The 21,883-nt window shown below is 42.4% G+C and overlaps 2 protein-coding genes across 10 annotated transcripts in view; both read right to left on the bottom strand.

Moving 5' to 3' along the window:
- The window catches only part of LOC115003692 (poly(A) polymerase type 3-like), a 981,812-nt gene that overhangs the window by 320,725 nt on the left and 639,204 nt on the right, over nucleotides 1-21,883 (bottom strand). The window lies entirely within an intron of this gene.
- nrxn3b (neurexin 3b) overlaps nucleotides 1-21,883 on the bottom strand; it is a 270,213-nt gene that overhangs the window by 46,526 nt on the left and 201,804 nt on the right. The window lies entirely within an intron of this gene.

The following is a 21,883-nucleotide window of genomic DNA, read 5'->3' as shown; positions in this document are numbered from 1 at the left end:
CCAAAGCACGCACACACACACACACACACACACACAAAGTCATAGAGTGTAACCTTGCGCTAGAGAAGATTTGTTTAAGTAGCGTCACATGGCAAAAAATACAAAGCAGTGTCCAAACTATCAGTCGCCCTCACTAACTCTCAAAGCAAAGGGAAAGGGGTAATTTACTGGTGTAATGTGCTAATGCCCTTTTATGGTCTACATGCTCCCACACTCTATTTAATGCCAATCACGAATGGCGAGTGTTTTAAAGCTATAGGAATAGAATGAGATTATGTTGGCAGTTTGTTTGTGCGTCACTTAAGCATACAGTATGTGTGGGCATGTTGTGTTCACACTCTATGTAACTAAGACTAAATGTAATTCCAGCAAGCCTCCCCTCCTCCTGCGCTGCGAGCTGGCCCTGGCTTGGCACGAGGAGCTCCAGCGGTCCCACGTGACATCAGTAATCAGGCTCGCCACAATCCAATTCAGGGCCGATCAATGCCTCCAACACATGCAGCGCCCCTGGCAGAGTGAAAGGAGAGAGAATCACTCAAAGCAGTGGTGGGCGATCCTGCAGACCGCCATCACAGACGCCCTTCGAAGACAGCTGCTGTACAGGGGACAAGCCCCTCACAATAGACCCCATCACCAGCTCGCTGAATGGTCATTCTGCTAAGCCACAGGCTCCAGACAGATATAGACATCTGAAAGCCATTTTTAGGATGTGAGATGGGTAGAATAAGCACATTTAGCTCTACTGGGGAGAGAACAAGCTGACAAGAGAGCTTTGGAGACAGAAAAAAGATGGAGAAATGTATGTGGTTATGTGCCAGATAGCTTCTTAAAGAAGATGTGCATTGAAAGCACTTCAAGGTCAGAGAATGTTATTAAAATGGAAGTCCCCCCCCCCCCCACAAAAGGTATTGCATTGCAATCAAATCTTGATTGAAATCTGGTACGGACACAGAGTAGTTGTAGCGGGATGATTCCAGTGGATCTATATTAAGTCTCACTTGGGAGAGAGGAAGATCTGATATCAAAAATGTGAACATGTCCCAGGGTGGGAGTTTGGGTTACATATCCACTCTTTCATCTGACATCAGCGCTCAAGTTGGATTTTGTGGTCAGGGGCCATCAAAACTGGATCATAGAAGCGGTGGAAGTAGAATCAATAGAGTGGAGAAGCTAGGACAACGTGAGACACAGAGGATTGATGCACCTGGCCTTCACAGTGCCAAAACCATTTATCGTCAGTAATTGACAGAGATAACTCATAGACGGTGCAGTGATTTGTAGCTGTCTGTTCTTGTGGGCATCAGGCTCTAGAGTCAGAAATTTGCTAAAGGGTAGGCTGTTAGAGGCTGTTGAGGAGAGGTTTGTGTGCACGCTGGCCTTTAGAGCAAGTCGTTACAGAATGTACTGACAAATCGACAGGCCCTAGGCTGGGCAGGAGCTCGGCATATTTGTTGCGGTCTTGAAATTGTGTAACGCTATTGGTGAAATTGAAAGCCTTCATTACAGAAAGAATGTCTCTATAAAACAGGTACAACCAAACAAGCTGTGACAAACTGGATCAAATCTTTGGACAATATAAAAAATGAAGAGAGACCTCTACCTCTACCTAAAATAAGACCCGGAAATTGTTTTTGAGTGGTTAGAGGGTTGGTTTACCCAAAAGGACAAAAAAGCGCATTTCGTTATTACCTCGATGCAGATTGTTTAGATTTCTTTTGTCCAGGTTTTGGATTTGATTTGAGTATAATACTGGCAATTTTCTATATTTTTCTTATTGTCAACAAAGAACAGAGAAGGCCTCGCTGGCTCTGACGGCCCGCCACTGAATGACTGAACTCATTGTAATGACTGGGTATGTAGAACATGGACATTGTAGTTCATTTTGACACAATCCGACATACACATAAAAACTCATTAGTGTAAAAGAATGTATCAATCCGCCAATGACAAAATGCTGTATTTACCCCTTCTCAAGTTCCAGTGCCCAGCAGTCTTAGGAAACCACTTAACCTTTTTTAAATAAATTTGTCACCAAAATAAAAAATTAAAAACATCTGCAGAAGAACCAATGGGCCGTGGGCCTGACCGCCACAGACAAGGTGGAGAAATCAAAAAGTATTGAGTGATGGACTAACACATTGTTGATTTTGGTCTTTTCTTGGCTTTTGTTGACCATAAGAAGGAAATCCAAGATTATCCCTTAATATGTGGTGAACAAGGCAATGAATACGTTTTTGAAAAGCTTTAACAGCGACGTGTTTTACCAAAACCAATGTTCCTGGTACTCTGTCAAATGCAATGAACACATTGTCGGGAGGTTTGATAGAAAGTCCTTATTTTGAAAACCTGCCACAGAGACTTAACAAGGCCAATCATTCAGGATGGAAGAATTTTTAATGTTGTGAAGTTTGTGAGCCACACAGAACAAATGCCATTCTCATCCATTGTGTTGGTGTGGCAGCAGAGTCTGAAACCTCAAAACACTCTCAAATAAACCCAAACGTTCACCAGTGGTTGGGTGTAAACACACTGTATGTTTTATTACATCATTTAAATGAACTGAACCTCCTTAAGCAGTTATGGGCAGTGCCTGAAGGGGATATACAGTTATGAAAGGGATATTAAGTATTGAAAAAGAAAAGAAAGGGTGGGCGGGGATACATATTTTAATGTCATTAATAAAACACATTTTGATATACATGCAGCTGCTCAGAGCAGTGATGCATATGTAGTGCTGCTGATAGACAAGGAGCACAAAAAGGGGACACATTTTGGAAGGATATACTCTGAATAAAACACTGCAGACAGGGTTTTACTTTCGCATTATGGAAGCAGAGGCTGCAGGGTTCAGGATTTCTGGCTTTGTAGAGTGACAGTCTTAATGCACTATTCAAATAAACATTTCTCTGAAAACTGTGAAATTCCATTAATCATTAATTGGCTCAAACGTTCATTCAGACATTCATAATCGGCTGCAGAGCTGTTGTGAGAGGCGATGTGGGAGGATACAAGGCGCAGAGGCCTGGTGCTTCTGAAATATTGATCACACCTAAAAGAACCCAGAGGTCTAACACAGGCTATATTTCACACCTGAAAGAGCCAGGAACAGCTTCATTGAATGGACAGGAACAAAATGGCTTCCACCTCGCTTTACTTAGTGCTACTGAAGGTAATTGCTGGGGTTGTACTAGGAAGTCCCTTAGCCAGTTGGGTAATGCACAGGAGTGCCAGCTAATGTTAACCTAGACTGAAGAGGAAGAGTCATTGCATTTTTATTACAAACACAAGCAGCACAGCAGTGTTGCCGGGGAAGGTAATGGCTTTGACTCCTGTGTTCGGGCTCAATGTCAAACTCTGAGCCTCGCTCTTTGATCCTCTGCTGCAGAATATGAATCGCGCAGGGTCAGCCTTATCAATTATTTACAGCCGCTCTTTCTCTATTTCCTGTTTGTCCGCTCTTGTGGCTGTAACTTGCCCTGACACTAATGGCGGACGGCTTGGTGAAAACATTTATCAATGTTACCGCAGAGGCCTCTGCAGCTCTATACTATCACTTTCAGGCTTTTGGAACTTAGAGTACTGACACTGCACTGATCCTAATCATCACGACTATACTTTACTGCTCGTGTCCTGGCTGCATTGTCTCAGTAAAGTCGCTCTCCCTGAAATAACCTTTGGTAGCTGCATCCTGTACTGCCATTGAATTTGTACCTAGTTTCAAGAACTATGGAGCGATAACTTCAGTCAGTCCATCAGGATGGGGATTTGACCACATTGTCCTCTGGGAGTCATTTGCACTGCATTGCTACCGTTTATTGTAAAGTTTGCCTTACTAATGTACTTTTCACATTTTCCAAAAAAAATAAAAATCCACAGCCCACCTACACACTTTTACATCTTGACACTTTCATGACATTTATTTTATTGTACTCTTATTCTAGTTATAGTCATTTTTTAGTCACTTTATAGATATATACAACATAATCTATTTTTCACCTTCCATGTAGTTATGGACTTTCATTTAATATATAATCAGATGTTCCAACATGTTATTATAAAGAAAAAATATATAATTTCTAGAGTGCTGATCCATTCAAATGTGCTGAGTGTTGCTCCATCTCTGTTTATGGTCAGAATACTACACAGCTGAAGTAATTATAATGCATACTGTGTAATTACAGGCTCACTAAATCACTGAAGCGAGGAAAAACTACAGCCGTGGATTTTCATCTGGCTGATACACTACCTCATTTGCACCTTTTGTGCCACACACACACACACGCACGCACGCACGCACGCACACACACACACACACACACAGCCATGATTGCATTAATACTCTACTTGGACCGATGTTTTGCAGCAGCTGTTAATAAGGTTCTGGGAATAAATCTTTAGTTTGATTGCATCTACTCAGTGTGCATTCAGATGTGATTTCATGTATTCACTGTAGCTCTTCACCAGCGTCCATTGAAGAAAAAGCAGCTTTTGTGTGACCTCACACTGCACCGTGTTGGGCCACATGGTCCCTGCGCACCAAGGGGCTCATTTAGGGAAAAAAAGGGCCAATGAATGGGATTTGTGCTAGATGGAATAATATGCTGTGAAAGTCCATTAGGGACTAGGCTAATGAAATTGAAACAGCTTGGTGATCAAATTAGAATCTGTTCGGCAGATATTTAATTTAATGTGCTGCTGAATTCGAGCACTTTCTATTTGATAGCACCAGAATGAAACCAGTGCACAATAAATCAAGCGGGGACACAATTTATCCCGTGTTCTCTTTTACCCACATTTTTCTAAAATTAACTACTTTCTAACGTCTGTATTTGCACACAAGCATACACGCTGTTTCTGAAACAAAACAGAGAGAAGTGTTTAAGTAAAGACAAAATGAAAAGGACACAACGGATCACAAAGAGACTTTATCTTTGACCTTTCGGTGTGTTTTCCCACAGAGAATACCTTCAGTCACAATCACATGCGTCGCTGCAGCTGCTTGGTAAAGAGTCACGGGGTGAAGTTATTTGAATAGACACACAAAAGATTTCAGTTTGTTTGAAGAGCTATCCTCTGTATTTCGCACGCTCTCCTTACCATGTCTGGGGCAATATGCAAAGCGAAACCACACTGAGAGAAACGAAGGGAGAAGGCAAGAGAAGGGAAATCAACAGTAGCAGATAGCAGCACATTATCATCCCAATTAACACAATGGATGGTAATTATTGGAGGGAGAGATGCTAATTCGAAATAAGTGGGGCGGCAGACGCAGACTCTTTCTAATAAAATGGGATGAACAGAGTGGCTCTCTTGTCTTGTGTGTGGTAGTCATGAACACGTCTTTGAGCGTCGCACAAAGCTTGGACCACAGTTCATCGAGTGAGGAAGTCGCAGACAGACAAAGAGACGGAGAAACAGAGAGAGAGGCTTCTCGTCTCTCTGTTTACGTACACATACTATTCTGGGCACGCACAAACACACAGGCTGATGAATGTAAACACACAAATGTGCACACGAAACACACATACACAGTTAGTTGGCTCTTTTTACATTTTTGTCACAGCCCTTGTTTGTCCAATTGTTGTGTCTGCACGCTGCTGTTAAAATTAGAAGTGATAACACCCTCGTGCCCGCGAACAGATGTTAAAATGCTAATGTATGCATCTACAGTGTTGTTAACTCGTGCTGGCCCATGTCAGGTTGTGGAGGGTTAAGTGAAGTAGAAGAGGGAAGGAGGACACAGAAGATGATAAGACAGAGAAAAGGCCTCCGCTGAGGGGGGTGGGGGGGTAGTTTGGCCACAATGACGTCAAAGCTAGTTGAATCTCTCCGCAACACGTTGGCAGCAGAGGGGTGGGTGGTCTGTTGCTAAGGGTAACCTGCTACCTTGCCTACTGAGGTGTCAGGGATGATGAAGGTAGAGGGAAGGGAATGAAATGAGAGAGATGAAAGGATGAAAGTGGATGTGTAGAAAAAAAGCGCTATGAGGTGAGGTGGCGTTAGAGAGGGAGCTGCAAGAAAATGATTAACTGAGAAAAGAGTGCATTAGGCACCTCGGTCCAAGCCACACTCTTCTTCTTCTTCTTCTTCTTCTTCTTCTTCTTCTTCTTCTTCTTCTTCTTCTTCTTCTTCTTCTTCTTCTTCTTCTTCTTCTTTCCATTTCTCTACTCAAGAGGAGCTTCATTTTATTTTTGATTTGAAATCCATTTAGTTTCAAATCCACCAAAGTCTCTCTGTGATGATATCAATTTGTGGGTCGCTCCCTCCAACTAAGCAGCGAAGACGCCGATTGCTGCTGTTTGAATTTGCACCATTTGCGGTGTAATTGCTTCAACGAGGAGAGATTATGATTTGGTGAGAAGATAAAGTGAATCTCCAGTTGCTAGGAACACAGTTATGATGGAGATATATTAGTGGGGCTTGTGAAATGTGTACAAAACATGATTTGGACTATTAATGTGAACTCTAAACAAAAGGATCTGAATACTTCTTCTAGCGCTCAATGAGAAGCACGTCTGCACCTGGAGTGCTCTTACTGCGCGGTGACCTCGGGCAGATATAATGTGATGAATGAATGAATACCTGAAAGGGTATAATGTAGCAGCAGAGTCAGAACTGTCCCGCGGCGATGGCTCAGGAGCCACACTGGGCAACATATGCCATCTCCGTGTGCATGGCTGTCATGTCAGCTTGATACTGGTCAACAGTCCAAGTCTCACTTTGCATTTATTCATTTCCAATTCATGACTACATCCGGCACATTAGAACTGTGTTAAATCAACCGGGACTGCACCAAACTCCCTGGAATACATGAAAAGATGACGAGCTCTGATGATTGATTAAAGAGGTTTTTCCGAGCGTTTGACCGATTGTTCGGCTTTCCCTGCGTTATGGAGCGATACTGAAGTTATTGCCGGGGGATGAAGTATACAGAATTGTATAAATGAGATAAGATTATTGTTTTCAGTGAAAAGTTAAATTTAGGTTACACCACGGGTTTTGGAGATAAGTCACGCTATCAGACGCCATGCTGCTAAGCAGCGCGGGGTGTCTCAGCAGCTGTCACTGCCGCTTAGAGTTACTTTCATGTATGTTTTGAGATTAGGTGATAGGAAGGGCACAGGGGGGAAATAAATATGGCATAAATGAAGAAACAAACCAAACTAAAGTGGCCGTGTTTAAAATACGGAGACAGAAAGGGAAGCAGTGAAATGGAGACATGAATAGCCAGCACCTAAAATGGCTGAATTGACAGGAGGAAATGTAGGTCGGTCTGTCTCTCCCTCTTCAAGGAAAGTGCCCTATTTTCTGAATGCTTTGGACACTTTCAGGGCAAACTGTTGTCAAACTGAGTCTCCCCTACAATTGGCCTGTATGAAAAAGATCATTACGTAATATTCATGAACAACAACATAATAGGAAATTTGCAATCACGTCTTCTTACATCCTCCCTGTCCTTCCTTGTCAATTATTTTGTATAATTATTTTTCCCTCCCTATTTCGAAAAGGCATTATTTTTCATTATATTAATTGGCCCAAAAGTAATAAAGCACCAGTCTTTTTTTTTTTTAAGGCAATTTTCTTCCCCATAATATGAAACTGCTAAAAAGATAAGTGCATATCAAAGGCTCGGCAGATAGCACTCATTGCTGCTCTCCTCTCTCACATCAACAGGGCTGCCTGCAGAGAGGAGGCATGAAATCTAGGTGATTGGAATGCAAAGAGAGGCCAATGTAATTCGGAGTAATGCCATTAATGTTAATCAGAGGCTGCGGATGATCGAGTATACCGATGTCTTCTTGCATGTTAGGAGCCGTGCATGCATGCTGATATGTGTTGCCTGTTGTAAGCATGTCAGAATGCACGATCAAAGAACCTGATGCGTTTATGGCCCGGCTTTTATCTAGCTTCCTAATTACACGGGGGGGGGGGGGGGGGGGAAGATCGTCATGGTTGCTGACAAATGAAAGAGGGAAAGCATGTGAGCACTTGAGTGATGTGGTGCCACGTCCCGTGTGCGCTTGCATGCATTTGCCACACAAAGTAACAGTGTAAAAGAAAAATATGGAAGGAGATACGCGTGTTGGCACATATATATCTTTATCTTTTAAAGCGAGGAACAACATACCTCTATACCTCTATAACAACATAGAGGTTCACAGAGGGCAGGGAAAAAGCGAGCCGGTGAAAGTGAGAAATATATTGTCTATCTGGTGAGACAGTGGGAGGTTGTTTTTAAATGTCAAAGCAGCTCTCAAGGTCTGTCCCAGGTCAGCGAGTGTCTCTGCTCCTGAACAAGACTGCAGGAGACCCATTGCTGCATCACGCACACACACACACGCACATACTAACAAACACAGACACACACAAGCCCACATAATCAGCATCTGCCACCTTGACTGCTCAAAACTTTTCAGCAGCATCGACTTCATACTGAAGGATGTCTCTGGGTGATAGGGGGGGGGGACTAGCACACGCACACTGAGATGTGTGTGAGGGAATATAAACTCAAAAAAGAAAAGGTCTATCCTGATCCGGAATAGGCTTCTTTCTAAGTACAAAGTCACATTTTCTTGAGGACTTCCTTCAAGCGTGCCTTCACAGCTTGGTCAATGTTTGCTTTTCTTCCTTTTTTATTTTTAAAGACTAAGCTGAGGAAAAGAGACAAAGAGCGGTGCAGCCTGACACAAACACACACAGAAGCTTTCAAAGGCAATTTTCCCTTCGCTAATGTCGAGCGAGCAAGCCGCACTCCGAAAGGAATTAGGCAAAATAGAAAGCCTGTGCACGCATGGATTCTGGTGTGCATAATCTCAATGAAAAGCCAAAAAACAAAGCCGTGACGGACAGTTCAGATGGACCGGTCCTTCTGTAGCACCTAAACAATCTTCAACAGAGTGAAAGAAGGAGAGATTGAGAAAAAGAGAATGAAAACAACACCTCCTGCTGCTTCCCTCTCCATCTGTATTCACCACAGTGGAGCAAACATTACTCCACTAACTCTTTTCTTTTTCTCCCCTCCGCTCCCCTGCCACACTAACAAAACTGCCTCTATCTTCTTCTTCTTTCACCAAAGCTGTATGGGAACTAGGTGCTGCCACTCTCCCTCCACCAGCAGAAGAAGTTCTCAGATCTTTTACTGAGTATAAAGTATCATACAATGGAATTAATGTAAATGTACTTAATTTATGTCCACCACTGGTGGGCGTCTGTCATTTCGGGCTCGCTGTCGGGGGAGTTTATCTGTCATAGAAGGCGTCCTCACACCACCGCCCCGGAGGGGAGATTAGACACAGGCGCTGACTCTCTACCTCTCTCTCTCTCTGTTTTCCCTCTCTCTCCATATTTCCAGCCCTTGTCTGTTGCTCCCTCTCCCCATCAACACTGTCTCTCTAGCCGTCACTGTCTCTGTCATTCTCTCTACCTCTCCGTCCCCTTACTGCCCGCTATTTGCCAGTGTGCGCTCCGCTGAGCCAGGACTGTGAACAGGTTACAGTAGACGAGAGGAGAGGTCCACCATGGTTAGCCATGCGAGGCACAGATGGGCCTCCTTGTCCATTCAACAAGACTGTTGACACACAGGTTATAGCATAAAAATGTAAGATGTATCTCAATCCCCCTTTTCCGATGAAGTTGACAGCTAAGCTAGCAAAATAATGTCAGATGATGCTTTGTGTGATGTCCAAAAATACATGGCCTGTCACATAAAAGAAATCAATCGATCATTTTTTCCTCAGTTGCTGCTATGACTTTCGTTTTTTCTATGGGCCAATAGCACTCCTCTGCAGCAGCTTTGCTAATAAATAGCCATTCAGGAAATGTAAAACTTACACTTCAGGCACTTTGACAATAATTGCACAAACGGCAAAAAGCCCACAAGTAACAATACAGTAACTATAGTCTGTGGGCACAAGAAGCTCAAATAAACTAAAACCAAAACAATGTTTAATCTCATCCCTGCAAGCACTGCAGAAGACATTTTGCATAGTGAATTTTATAATTAGAGTGTTATCCAACTTGTGCCATCCCCAGAGTGGCAGCATTGGCACACAAGAGGAAAAGGGCCCTTAGAGGCTTTTACGAGCAAAAGGCATATGTAATGAGTCATGAAGTCCCTCTTCGCTCCAAATGACATGAACCGCTGTCCAGGCAGAAGCTGCTGGAAAACAGCCAAAACATGCACAGGTTAGGGCAGTTCAACACTGCAAGAATCTTTCTAAAATGTGTGCAACTGCATCATGTGTTATCAAAAGACATGAGAGTCTAATCAGAAAGAGAGAAAATATGATTTATTTTAAGTGAATCTGCCTCAGGAAGGACGTCTGCCTTGTCCATCTCTTCATTGGTCAGTCTGGCATGTTTCAGCACGATGTGAATACATTAAATATAATGTGCCTTCAGCCTTCAAACCAACTTAATCAAAGGGGTCTTGTGAAATTCAGAAGGGGGGAGGGAGGGCATGTTCCAGAGGGTCAAGAGAGCTGTGCTTTCACCCATGTCGGTCGTCTTAACATCTGCCACCTTTGTGCTGACTCACACTGCCATGGCCATGGGCTCAGATCTTCCAGAGGGCAGGACGGAGGGGAGGTTATCGGGCAAGGAGGGATTTTATACACACTGACGACTTTACTTGATGAGCCCTGACCTTAATCGGACTTCTCATCTGCATATAACACATAGAACATTATACGACATTAAAGGAATATGTATTTGTTGGTAATACTCTGCTGCACAACAGTGATTTAGTAATGTATTTCCGCAAAGTTCAAAGCTAAATTGAAAATGGAACGGTTAAAATTGATGTAGAAGCTGAAATATTGTGACTAGTATGAATAAAGCATTTAAAAAGCAAATTTCCCATAATGCAAGCAATATTATGTCCATTTATCTCCTGCTGCCTGGCAGACGTCCACTCCAACTTGACATCTAGTTTGTAACAGCAGAGTTTCACTTATGCATTTGAGATAACTCTGGAGATATCACTGTGACATCATTTAAATGTTGATTATATTTTGTATCAAATCTGATCCTGCAAAGTAATTCAACTTATAGATGTATAAAGTAGCACAAAAGCGGAAACACTAAAGTAAAATGCAAGTACCTCAAAATTGTGCTTAAGTTTAGCACCTGAGTAAATGCATCATCATTGCAAACATAGTGATAAAGTAGTGACACATGTAAAAGTCACTGTTGATTCGGTCTGCATTGTAAGTGGAACTCCATTTAAAGCCGTCATGACAACATTTTCCCATTAATCGGTATGAAAATACAAAGTTCTGATACAACAACAAAGTAACATCATCTTTCTAATTAGAAGGAAATATGAGGACCTATAAAATAAAGCATCTGTTTTCTCCTGAGAGGTTACTTTGAGAAAGCTCCAGTGCAGGAACACTGGAGTTCAACAGCAGCCTTACATTTAAGGTGAACACTCCAACAAAACATAATTACCAGAATACAGTGAGGACCACATATTCAATATGATAGGTACAAGAATAGGAGTCACCCCTTCCTTCTTTTTTCCTTTGCTTTAACGCTTGATGCCTAACCTTAAAGTGACCCTTTGCAAATATTATGATCTGGAGAGAAAAAACTCGACTCACATTCATACCTGTAAGTATGCCACCAGGATAAAAAGGTCATAACCCCATTGGACGACTCCGGCGCCCAATCAGACTGGATTCTATTGGGGGTCGTGTCCTGCTTTGACTTAACAGGAAATAGGCTGTGTGTGTGTGTGAGTGTATGTGTGTGTGTGTGTGTGTGTGAGTGTATGTGTGTGTGTGTGTGTGTGTGTGTGTGTGTGTGTGTGTGTGTGTGTGTGTGTGTGTGTGTGTGTGTGTGTGTGTGCACTGGGGCACAGAAGGAGGGCTTTGCAGAACTAGAGCTCACACTAAAAATAGAAAATATGTTGTTTTGTTTCCTCACTAGAGACACAGAGGAAATGGCTGAGGGCAATGGAGGAGCAGAACAAAAGAGGTGGCAATGGAAGACTTTGCTGTCATGTCCTTGGCCTTCTTCCTCGCTGCCTGCCCAGAACGTTTGAGGATCAATAAAAGTCTATATAACCTTCAGTGATTGAGTGCTTATAATAATGCTATATAATAGCGATCCAGTCGGAAATATCTTCTATCCTTATAGATGGGTTTTCTGATGATCCCAGCCTTATAAAAAAGTGATATAGTCTTCTTTGTCTCGTTGTCAATAGAGCTTTGTCATGGTGAGAGTCAATAAAGGGAGGATTAAATAAATACAAACTTGCACTCAGTAAAATGCACAGGTACTCACTTTCACTTCATCTGTGAAGGAGCTTCGCTCTCACATTTTCAGGGGAGAGAGAGAGAGAGAGAACAAATTCTTGCTGGGGCTTAATCCTCCATGAATACATTTGCAGTGTGTACATATGCGTATGCACGCGAGTGTTTGTGAGCGAGCCAATCTGCCACACCGTTATTGAAGGCAGAAGATTTTTTTTTTTAGCCTTCTTTCCGCTAGATTTATTTTCTAATGTTGACGTTTATCACTTGAGCAGATTCATCACCCCCCCCCCCCACTTCTTGTCGATAATCCGAAAAGGGAGTCAATTTGTTAAAATGTGAATTTCTTTCGTTTATTTGGTTTTACTCCCCCCTGCCTCTCTCTCTGTCTCTGTCATCATCTGACTATTTGTTCTGTCTCTCAATGGGCTGTGTGTGTGTGTGTGTGTGTGTGTGTGTGTGTGTGTGTGTGTGTGTGTGTGTGTGTGTTTGTGTGTGTGCTTTTACTCAGATGAGGAGACGGCCCAGACAGGAGCAAAGAGTGGCTGTAAAAGGGTAACGCAGAGCCTTGCGGGAGGATTTTGGAGTGTCTTTGGAGTCGAGATGGCACCTAGCCTTGTGTGTGAGACACACCTCGATCGATTCCAAATCCCTCCGATCTTTCATTAGGTGCTCGTCACAAGCTGTCCCGCTCATCACTCATAGCATAGTGTCTCGAGCTGGGTAAGTAGAGGAAATTATAAAACGATGCCGCTGCTGACTGAAGTGCTTTGATCTCAGAAAGCATCTGTCGCCATCTAAGAAAATGCAGCTACTTAAAGGCAGAGTGAATGGACCAGTGTTCGGCAGTACTGCCTCTCCACTGAGTCATTGAACTTGATATCTGTTGATAGAACTAGCCCGACATGTAACCCCCCCTAATCTATAAACGGATATCTGCGTATGAATCCAGAATCTGTAGGCAGCAGGAAAATCATTTGTATCGGAGGCATTCTGGTTTCAGTCCGAGTAGTGTTGACCAATCAGCGCGGGCTTTGGTTGCATGCAGGTTAACAGTCCGTGTGGAGAGCAAAAGAGGCGGAACGCATTGGCAGAAAATGCAATCTGGGAACGCATCAGCTATGATTTAGTTATTATTTTAATAATTTTATTTAGATTACATTTGCAAGTATCGGTTTATAGAGATTAGACTAAGTCCCGATAACAGAAGGCCACACTGGAACCCCCGATGTTACCTTTGGGCAGAACCAAGAAAGATGCTTCCAGTGTTTCCACTCTTTCTTCTGTGGCATCATATTTACCGTACAGACATGAGGGGGGGGGGGGTCTCCATCTTCTTGTGTAACTTGAGACATGTCAGGCTAATCGTTTGAACAATGATGCATTTGTTAGCATACAACAGCTGCCATGAACACTTCCACACCACATTATCCACTAAAGCTCTCCTCTAATAGTTTTACTTCTTCTCTGTATTTGCGATCTATCTGGCTGACTATAGTGGCCACTATAGCTAAGAGTATTGCTCATAGTAGGAGTGTGTGTGCTCCACTGTGTGCACTGCATGCAGTAATAGTGGCTAACGTAGTTATTCATGGTCAGTAAATAACTAGGCTATATCTCCAACATGTGTACTTTTCTATTTGATACAGATAATGCTACAGTTGTGTGTGGCAGCTTTGAAATGAACAGTAATGTAGACCTGACTAAATATCTCTGCTGTTGAGTGGTTATTAATTAACACTCACTGTTCCCACGTTTCTGATGACATTAACATTTAATACTTTAGTGACAGTGTTCAGGATTTAAAATGGCCGTCACTAAAATGGCCACAATCTGTTCACACCTCTGTGAGTGCAACCTTGGCCTCCACAATAAGCTTTCGTAGAGATGCTTTTCGCACTGCAGCTGAATTCAAAGCGACTGACCGATCAGCTACCAGTGCCTAATCCAGCCACTAGTATGAAAACAATAGTGCTGAGGCAGTGTAGCAGAGAGAGAGATAAGAAGAAGGGAGAGATAAGCGGGGGGAAGCTGGTAGCCGGGTGGTTGGGGAGGGGAGGGGGGGGCATCAGAGTGAGACAGAAAGGCAACACATAATTTAGAATTCACAGCCAATGTGCTGAGACCTATCTGAGCCAAGTTTGTCTCTGATCCTGCTCTGAATTCTAAAATACCCACATCCCCCTATCTCTCCCCCCCAACTTCTTTCCTCCCACCTCTTCTTATTCTTTTTTTCTCCCCCCCCCCCCCCCTCTTTTCGATTCCGCCTCTTGTATTTGTTCTACTTTTGGATGTACACCATGCTCCAGTCTCTGTCTCTTTCATCTTATCCTTCTGTCTCTTCATCACTGTTAGAATGGGATTCATGTCCTACCATGAAGCTGTGAAAACACGAGCATCCCCCAGAGGGGGGGCTGTCAGAGAGCAAAGTAGGCAGAGGGAGGTACACTGTTTGTTGTTCCTCATTGAATTTTTCATCTTAATCCATGAAATATACAATGCTCAGGCCAGGGCTAAGGGCAAGGACCACATGGGTACATTGTAATAACGTTGCTGTGTTTGTCCAACTTCAGCACTCGCTGTTGCTCTGCCCAAATGTGTGTGTGCGTGCGTCAGATGGTCTAATGCATAAACTGCTCCCCCCAAAGTGCCTTTTGTTGACATGGATGACTGACAGGCAGACTTCCCAGGAGAGCCCTAGTAACAGCTTTGTAGTGTCAGTGCCTATGTACCGTTGTGCGAGAATTTGTCGAAGGAGCCTGTGGAAGTGTGTGTGTGTGTGTTTATACATGTAATATGGCAATAGTGGAGAGAGGGAGAGAATACGTGAGTGTGGGTGGATGTGTACCACCAGAGAGGGAGAGTACATATGTTTCTGTGTATCCATGCATGCGCTGTTCGAGACACAAAGAGGCTTTCTGTGTAATGTGCATTTAAGTGTGTCCGTGATTCTTTTTCTGTGTTTTTAGCTAAAGTGTAGGTGCCTGTCGAGGTTGTTAATTATTAATCATCACAGGCAGCGAACTCAAAACCTCCATCCTTGATTATACCGTGTCAAGTCACGAACATCAGTGACGATGCTTTAACAGAGAAGCAGGGATATTATTCTTACAACACCCTTCGGCTAGAAAATGTGATTTCACTTATTTTGTGTTAGCAGAGATTTGACTAAAATGTTACTTTTCTGGGGGTTACTTCATGTCCAAGATGAAACAAAACAAAATGTTAACTTCATTCTCCATCAAGGTACTGGAAAAGATATACTTTGCAAAACACCAAAGAGATTTTCAGTCAACTTCTCCTTTTAAAAAGCAAATGAAACCTAAACAGATGTGTTTCCCACTAGCAGGCACTACACACACAAGTCTGAATTACAACCAGGCAAAGAAGACAACTGCCCAGAGGCCCCGGACTGCAGGAAGGCCCCTAAAGCTCCAGGTGCACTGCATGTCAGTTAGATGTAGTAATTCATTCATTGCCAATTTGTCTTGTTGAGGGGCACTGTGTCAGAATGCACTTTAAAGTTATTATTCCACTTCATTCTGCTGTTGACAATAGTGTTATTAAACCTGCCACACACACAACACTTGAGGCCGGGTAGCGTTATTCCATTATAGGAGTCGGTCGTACACCTATCACATACGCTGCATCAGTATCAGCGGCAATACTCGCCGATCTGACATCTGTCATAAAATAACTCCTGCTTTAGAATAGTACTCAGTTCTATTCATTTTAGCTCACATAAAGTAGGATTCCAATACGCCTTTTTCACAGCAGACATTTTGACTTGTGATAGTAGGAAAAGCAAAGGTGTTACTAATAACATTAACGATGGCGCTGGTTTGTTGTAGAGTCCCAGTAAGCCACGATAGTGTGACAGTGAGTCAGCGTGCACGACACCAGGACCCTGAAACTGAAGCCAAAATTCTAATTTAGCCTGGATTAATCTTATTATATGCCCCTGTGCCTTTCCTACTGTGACATGTCAAAACGTATCGTGTGAAAAAGGCTTATCGTGAGTGAGTTTTAGATTTAGAATTCATTTGGTCCTAGGTATTGACAACCAGAATGAGTAAATGGAATCGGTATCAGGAGAGTAAAAGAGGGTAAACAAGAGAACATAAGTAACACAGTCTGCTTTGTATAAGGGGAACTCGGAGACAACAGGGTATACACAAATGCACAGAGTTTGGGTTGTGATGTCAGAGAGCAAACCTTATGCTTCCTCCAGCAATGAACACAAACATGTTGCCACCACTGATTAAGAGCAAGAGCATCTAGTCACCTCTGCCAGGGAGGTTATGTTTTGCCACAAATTTGCCACAATCCTTTTAAGGTTAGCAAAAAAAGAACAAATAAAAAGTGCAGCATGTGTATGAAAGACGGTTAAATTGCCGAGCTCATTCTGTATCGTCTATCAGATGTAATTGGTCTGATTCCTAAATCACTTGCAGACTAAACACAACCTTGAAATTCCAAAAAAACAAACATGAACGATCCTTTATGATACGTTTCACAGCTTCTCATAAAAGTATCTACTGTAGCATATACAGATTTACCACACACACACACACACACACACACACACACACACACACCATCTGGCAGCTAGTATGTCGGGTATTATATATTGACCTCATAAGAAGCAACCTTTGCTGCTGTCAATCTAATTATTGGCATGATAATTACAATGTAGTTATTAGTTTAATTTATAGCCGTATGGTGAAATAACACAGTCTGTTGTATCACATGGGAAATCTGAATAATAAAGCAGTAGGGATAAAAAATGATTCTGCTGTTCAGCTTCAGAGAAATACTTATTTATCATCAAAGTTACAATAATGCTGACTGCGTGTACTGCACTCAACTAGTCGTGAAAACAGCTGCGAGGAATATTCTTTGCAGCTCTTTATTTCCGTAGGGGGAATCAGATGTGGGAGGTAAGGAAATACAAACTCAAATAAGAAGCTGTAATGTTATCAGAGGCCATGAGCCATAACCGCGATAATATCTATCTTTCCCTGCCGAGGTAGGGTAACTCGATAGAGGCAATATATTGCCGGCCATATACGCGCTGATGCACACAGGTACACATCAAACATCTTATATTAGGTCTGTCAGAGGGAGAGGGAGGGAGGGAGGTGGGGGAACAAGACAATGTTAGACATAAACACATTCAGACAGAGAAGAATGTGATGGATGGATGGGGCCAGACAGGAATGAGTGAAGAACTGGATGAATTATGCATCTGCACTCCTGCATTAATACATTAAAATATACATGCATTAGTGTACGTCTGCATGTAACGGTAATGGAAAAGATAGATACGGCATGGTCTGTGCAGTATAGCATTTACCATCCGCAGCCATTCATCTCCTTCCACATCTTGTGTCTGAGTGTCTGCTCTCGGGTTTTCAATTATCCAGCAGCCGCACCTTTTTCCTGCCTGTGAATTAGCATGAGGGGGAAACTCAAGTGGGTAATGGAATTCCGTGTGCCGTCGCTCCATTACAAAATAAGAGCCTGATTGGTTGTCAATCATATCTCCAGGGACGGAGATCAAAGTGTGGAATGCGTGTTTTTAGCGAAGTGCCGAGTGAGATCAGATGAGAAAATATCTGGAGCAACCATTTGGGAAAGTTTTATGAAGACTATTACCTGTTACCTGAAGACTATTTCAATTTTTTTTTACTTTTTTTTTAAACACATTTAAAAAAAATGTGACTACTAATGTGATTTCTAAGAGAAATGTAAAGCTTTCTAACTTCATAATAAATAGTCTCTGTTAAAATGGAAACGCTTAAAGCACACAAACATTAATAAACAAGAAAGGTTTATAGTTCAAACTAAAGCAGCTCAGTTTTTCAGAGCTTGAATGTCATATTATCCATAAACGGGCAACCGGATATTTCATTGGAATGACTTTGTATGGAGAGGCAAATGGTGGAAAGTAACTAAGTACATTAACTCAAGACTGTACTTAGGTACAAATTCGAGGTACTTCATTTGATTATTTCTAATTTCTACTTTATTTCCTCTACTCTACTGCACCTCAGAGGGAAATATTGTACTTTTTACTCCACTACATTTATTTGATAACTTTACTTATTATCTGTTAAATTAAAAAACATATGATAGGCAGTACTATACTTCTAATATACACAGTATTGTACAAATAATCCGACTGGACTGATGAACTAAAACATTCAAACACTCTTACATGTGATGAAAACAGAAACATATTCTATAATAATATAATACTTTGAAAGCAGCCATTCTGAATAATGAGCTATTTTACTTTTCATACTGTAAGTACGTTTTGTTAATAATACTTTTGTAACATTTTCAACGCAGGGCTTTTACTTGTAACATTGTGGTATTAGTGTTTATACTGAAGAGAAAGATTGTGCGGCATACATTTAAGTTAGCTGTTCCAGAGAAAGTGTTGAAACACTTGCAGTCTTTATCTTGTCAGGTGTCTTACAGTGATTTTCTCCCTTAATTGGAAACCAAATAAGCTGCCAGACATGACATTTGACGGAGCGCCCTCACTTTTAGCTTTGCCTGACTCGCAACTTGTCACCTACGACGCCTCCCACAGAAGTTAGATCGTCGGGGCTCACTGGAGCCGTCACTGTTCTATTGAAGTGTTCAAACAATGTCAAAGAGAAAAGAGTCTTTCTGCTGACTGAGGCACGACCTGTAATTAAACACACGCCAGGACTTTGATTGGCATGTCATCTTCCTCCTCAGCTGTCAGATTTCCACGACTGCTGGTGATATTGAGAATAAAAGGTCCGGTCACAAGGTGCTGTCCTTAAAGACACAGCAGTTTCTGATCTTCTTTTAATATCCAGACAATATTGTGTCCGTTTCCAAAAATCGACCTTTAATAAGATTCCCTATCTCCAGCAGATGTATCACATACATATAATAAGGTTATGCTTTGTCTTTTGAGCAGTAAAGTTTCTTCAAGTTCTGGTTGTTGATTGACCCGCCTGGTCTGTCGGGCAAAAAAAAGAGTTTTTCCAACCAAATGATGTAGAAGAGATGAGATACTGAAGGATTTCTCTCTGTCTGTGTGTGTGTGTGTGTGTGTGTGTGTGTGTGTGTGTGTGTGTGTGTGTGTGTGTGTGTGTGTGTGTGTGTGGGGGGTAATCTTCACCTGCAGTCATGTGCAGTCCCTGGTGAGAGACTGTGTGAGTCACAACCGGCACATCTAGCCCACGGCTTAGAGTCTCTCTGTCATGGATTTAAGCTTCCACACACTTTAAAATGTACACACACACACACACACACACACACACACTGTGGCATTGCGTTAACCCACTTTTAACTCCTCTTACACTATAAAGTCACCCGTGTTACAAACATATTTGATATTTGTTCTCCACGCAGCTTTAGGTTGTTATTTTAGCATTACATTCAGATTATCTTTTACCATTTGCGACATGAAACACAAGTAATGTCCTCGTCTTTTGCACGCTCCGCATTAGAGCTCGGAAATGGAATTAGCTCGTAGATAAAATACCGGCGAAATGTTGCGCTCACCTCTGCAAATTACCCCAAATTGCCCCTCAGATTTCAAACCGAGCACGCAGTTGTTCTTTGCAGTTAGAATATAAACACAACAATCAGCATTTTAATTCATGATTGCCAAACAAGCCGTAAGCTAATCACAGAGAGGAGGGAGAGGACATAATGAAGAAAGCTAAATAAAAGAGGGAGACGAAGGAGGGAGTCAGTGATTAGGTCTTGCCTCCCAATGTCTGTTTTCCCTGAGCTCTGCGTGTTTAAGAAAATGCCAACTACACCCTTTGTTCTGTTAGAATAAACTGCGAGCATGAGACACTTAAGGTCAGTTAAAGACATTCATGATCTCCTGGTGAAGTTTTTTGTCTGTATGCAACTCAAAACAACACTTGTTGACTCTACTCTACCATATACTCAGCTATGACAATATAATAGAGCGCGTACTGCATTTAGACTTCAGTGTGCTGATTGTCAAGTAGTAACCTAATAATTACAAAGGCTATGCTAGGGGCTCTGGGCCTGATGAGACCTTTGGTTAGACACATATCCAGAATCGACAGGCGAAACACGTTTAACCTTTTCTTCCAGATTCATTATGAAATGCAAAACGCTGACAGCGAAGACTTGACGCCTCTCATCAGAAGTTATTATCAGTGACGTCTGGGATATCTGCTAATTCTATAGCATCGAAGTTGTACAGACAAACCAAGTTGTTTCAGCTGTGAATACAACACCCGCTTTGTGGTAACTTTCCACGTCTACAGAACTGGAGAGACACATGATAACAACAACACACATTACAAGTGAGGTCAAGCAGTGGTTTGTTTTCCTTGAGATGTAACCAAACACAACAGTCTCACAGCTAAATATTCACTCAAGGTCTGATTAATTATTTACCGTTTACCTGTGGCAAAAAAAGTCTAGCTTTCTTTAATTGTGGGAAAAATTGAGCCTCGGAGTTTCCTGATTTTTGCAAAAGTATTGTATAGTTTAAGGGTAGAATCACTGTTAATATTAAATGAAACTTACTTCGTTTGTACACCCTTGGCCGCCCAGAAATCATTTGAAATATTAGCAGTGCAATGTTTCCCATGCAACACAAAATTCCCACAACACTGTGTTCAGAACATAATGCCTCTCCAAAATCTCCAGTTGCTTTGTTCTATTAATAAATTCATTAGCGCCGTGAGACTGGAGGAATGAAGACATTCGCCTCCCAACGACTCGCAGCCAAATTATGAGAGATACCCTGCTTGGCTAGCTATGCTGGGATATCTAAAAAGCTTGAATTAAAAATGCATTCCTTTTCCTTCCTTTAGAGCTTCCTGCTAGTACTCAGTCGGTTAGGGACGCAGAAGGGCGTTTCCCACATTGCTACATCTTCATCATTTTCTCTCCATCCACGCACGCACGCGCACACACACACACACACACACACACACACACACACACACACACACACACACACACACACACACACACACACGTTATCTCTCTATACTGTGAAGGCAGCTCAAACCCGCTTGGTGTTGGCCCTCATCTATGCAGAGCAGATGGCTGCTTTTCTGCACCACATGGCCAGCACTCAGGAGATGAGGGGAGCTCTTTAACAAGAAAAAGACTTTCAATCTGCTTTAGCAACTGTAGCTCCTCCTCATCATCACATCTTTTTTCGCATGCCGTCAGCAGCAAACTGTCTGTCCCCCCCACTCTCCCCCGCCCGAACCACCGCTGCCTCTACATTCCCCCCCACGGCACTGATTTGCCGCTCTGCATTAATCTAGCTACTGTTGATGATTATTTAAATACGTAATGCTTATGTAAACGAGTCAAACACAAGGTCGCCGAATGAGATTATTAAGATGCCGCATGAATACGCAGTCGACTGGCCAAGAATTCCAACTCGCAGCCCCCGTTTTCGATCATGTTCCTCCAACATGTGGGAACACACTGCATATGTATGGAGAGCAGCATTCATTATTCATGCTGGGAGTCAGTGCGAATGTGGTGTAGAAGAAGGGTTATTCTGGACGAGGATGGCGAGCAGAGACTTACAGCAGGGGAGCAGGTTATCAATTTTTTTCCTCTTCTTT

Source organism: Cottoperca gobio, chromosome 24, assembly GCF_900634415.1.
Source record: "Cottoperca gobio chromosome 24, fCotGob3.1, whole genome shotgun sequence".
NCBI classification, from domain to species: domain Eukaryota; kingdom Metazoa; phylum Chordata; class Actinopteri; order Perciformes; family Bovichtidae; genus Cottoperca; species Cottoperca gobio.
The sequence above is the reverse complement of the archived record's forward strand: the minus strand, read 5'-3'. Positions and strand labels throughout refer to the sequence as shown.